The following is a 3,852-nucleotide window of genomic DNA, read 5'->3' on the forward strand; positions in this document are numbered from 1 at the left end:
CTTGGGTCATGATCCCAGGGTCATGGAATGGAGCTCCCACATCAGGCTCTCTGCTCAACAGGAAGCCTGTTTCCTCCTCTCTGTCTGCCTCCCTATCTGCCTACTTGTGATCTATATCTGTCAAATAAATAAATAAAATCTTCAAAAAACAAAAACAAAAAAACCACCCAGCCAGCTCCCAGACTATGTACATAGCAATAGATGACTGAAATAAGAATTTAGTAAAAGCACAGGCCCAGGAGTTATTGAGAGATGAGACAAAGTTCTAATTTAAATGACTCTTTTCAGTGGCTCTAGCTTCCTTCCATTGGTACTGGATTCTCTTTCATAAATCTTATTCTTCATAATCATAGTCCAAATTTTGCCCTCACTTTCCTCCACCAAAGTCTTCCAAAATCATACCTTGAGGATCTTATATTATGTTTGTCAATTTTAATGAGTTTTGAAATAACATCAGACCTTATCTGATGTCATAAATACAATCCTTGGGCCTTCTGTATTCTACTCTCCCAGATTATAAAGTTGTATGTGTGTCATGGGAATAAACCTTCATCAAGAGGAACCACCACAATAGTTTATTTTAGAAGACACCTTTTTTCTCAAAGTATTTTGTCATTTTTGTAAGAATATCTGCTTTTATTTTAAGTGCCTTCCTTTTTTCCTCCAGGTTCTACCTGAGCCTGGGCTCCCAAGCAAGGTCAGGAAAATTAGAAAATCCTCCATCACACAGATTGATGAGGCAAATCCAAGTACTTCAATATCCAAGTCCCTCCTGGGAAGTAACTTCCATGCTTACGAAAGGACAGTAACTCTTCCACATTGCAGCTCCCTATATTGTCTCTCTGAAAATGAAAAAGGGAAATGATCCAAACAGGCTCCCTTACTCATTGCCAAGGACACTGGAAAGAAACAAGCTTTCACCTATTCTATTACTTCACCCACTCCTGTCCTCAAACCCATGAAGCAGGCAGAGCTGTATCATCATGTCCACTTTATGGATAAGGAAAGAGGATAAGTGCCTGACATGAGGTCCCAGAGCTTATATAAGGCATTGTAACCACAGTTTAAATTCAGGTCCCTCTTTAAAACAGGATTCTGACATTTTTTCTGCTTTTTTGGAAAACCTGGTCCCAAGCCCTGAACACTCAGCTTATAAGCAGGTAAATTTGAGCTTGCTTTGTAACCTCACATGTGAAATGTGGGTAATGGTGGCTGCACTACAGAGTTCTTATGAGGATTAGATGAGATAAAGTAGAGGGGAGACAGAGAGGCAACGGTTAAATATGTAGGCATTGAGCCAGACTGCATAGGTTTGAATCCCAGTTCAAATTCCTAGCTAGGTGGACTGGGGCAAGATGTCTAACTTCTCTGTGCCTCTGTTTCAATGACTTTAAAATGGAGAGAAACATAGTAACTTACCTCATAGAATTTGGGGGTAGATTGAGGAGGAGCTAATACATGAAAAGCTCTTATAACAGGACCTGGCTTATAGTAAGCATCAGTTTCATCACCCAAAGCCTGGCATATGAGTCACACTCAATTGGCTGCAAGTCCTACACTCTTTTCAAGTCCTTCTGCAAGTCCTTCTGCTCCACGTTACTTCAAAAACTTCGAGTTCACAGGCTCGACTTCCGTGTATCAGTTGTCCGGTTTCTGAACCAAAAAAACACAAGTTCCCTTAGTTGACACTATTTTAAAAATTCTTTACTAGAATGAATAGAAAGTTTGTCTCTGCTTTGATGAAACACAAATGATTATTTTTTTTTGCCCAGCTATAGTTGACTGTATTAAATAAATTATTCACTATGACAGAGTAAGAGGCTGAACATTTTTGAACAAAAGAGACAGTCCTAGACCACCTAAGAAAGCTCCGTGGTCCCCTGTGGCGTTGAGCAGACACCAGTAGGGATCGATGTCTCAGAGAACCGAGACTGTACGTCAACCGTTCAGCAAACTTGCATCATCCTCTATCAGCTTCTGTGACTCTGAGCCCTGGGGATAAAAGAAGAAGTCAATCAGAAACATTAATAAATGCTAAGTCTGAAAACAGAAGAGTTTAAAAATAATGACAGAAGTTCAATGCATGTTCAGGAGACTTCCATTATATGCACATTTAACTTATTATGTTTTAAATATATGCTCTCAGGTAAAAAGAGAGAAGGAAAGTCAGAAAGACAGTGGGATAAAGAAATAACTACACAAGGAATGTAATTGATTCCAAACAAAATTCCTTACCCCTCCGCCTGGAAATGAAAGTGACATGGGGCCATAATTCTGCTACCCTTCGGGAGATCTCCATGTGTCTTTCGAATGTGAGCTCTCACCTCACCACAGTGAGTGTGAATGTAAGGCTAACTAAGGGGAAACTGCTTTTCACACACCTGCCCCCAAATGCAAGCCAACATCTTCCCCTGGTGCCCAAGGAAAAACAAGAGCCATCTGCTCCAATATTGAAAGAGAAACTGGCTGCGGTGGATTTCCCGACGCAGATGTCAGTCTCTAGTGGGTTGCCTTCCTAAGGATTTTAAAGTGTAATTTTAACAACAGGAGGTTTTCGCATTACAGGCAACTCCATTGTTCTCTTTCTTAGATTTTTCTAGAACAGCATTTCCTCCCTGGATCTTCAATGTAACCTAGAAAAAGGAACTTCAGTCTTCCTTCTATAATGCTGGATGTCAAGCCTTCTAATTTCTCACTCATAAATTTAATTGGATTGCATTTTGATGATTTAAAGGATTGCAATCTTTTGTTTTTAAAAAAAAGCACTAAAACAAAAACCAGAGATATTTATCCCTGCTTCACCAATCCTAACAACTATCATGTGTTCATTTCATACTTAGGGCACCAAACCTTCAGTCTCTGGACTCTGGCTGGATTCCCAACATGGAACATAGCGTTTGCAATAATAAAACTCAGCAGCAGTCATTTCTTTGGAAAAAAAAAAAAAAAAAAAAGATCATAGCATTAGTACTGTGCTTTTATCTCCTGCTATGAAAGTGATATCCCTGTCAGAAGGACTTGTTTCAAGTTTATCTGAAACTCATTTATCCTGAATGGGTTAAAGTATTGCATCTCCCAGGAAATTATCCATGGGTGGGGAGAGGGGAGGAGAAAACTTAGAGGCTTTTGAAACTCAATTTTTTACACAAAAGATTCAGACAGATAAAATTTCAGTTTTCATTAGAGTGAAAATTTCTTAAACTGGAAGCTTTATTTTACGTATAAAATAACAATGGAATTATCCTATTTTCTCTTTCTCTACTTGGATATTAGTACATTAGATTCAAATTTTGGCCTAGGTTGTGTTATGAAGAAGCAAAGCAAAGCAAAAAGAAAGAAAGAAAGAAATCCCAAGTACTGGATTGATAGCTACCAAATTGTAACTCGGTAACTAATAAAGTTAAATGTGTAAATGTGTAAAAGAACCCATTTTACACATGAGGAGCCTGAGGTTCCAAAAAGTTAAATTGTATACTGCAGCCTCGTAAATGATGGAAGTAAGATTGAACCTAGATCTCCTGACACCACAGTGGCTTTTTCTCATATGACTCAACTCTCTAAACCATAGCACCAGGAAAAAAGGTAGCTAGTTTCACTCCCTTCATAATCAGGGATGTGTCTACTATGTTCTGAGCCAATGACCAAGAAAATAAAGAAGAGAACACCCAAGCCCTCCTCTACACTAAGGCTTCAGACACATCCAGAAGTTAAGAGTGTCCTCTTTCTCCAGGAAAACACTTCCTCCCAGAGAGCTGGTGGGAAAGTGCATACACTCTGTGAAAATCACAAATCCATCCATAAGCACCAAAACGAAAACCAGAACAAAAGAGACTTAAAAGCCCAAAACAAGGG

Source organism: Meles meles, chromosome 2 (genome assembly GCF_922984935.1).
Source record: "Meles meles chromosome 2, mMelMel3.1 paternal haplotype, whole genome shotgun sequence".
Taxonomy (NCBI): domain Eukaryota; kingdom Metazoa; phylum Chordata; class Mammalia; order Carnivora; family Mustelidae; genus Meles; species Meles meles.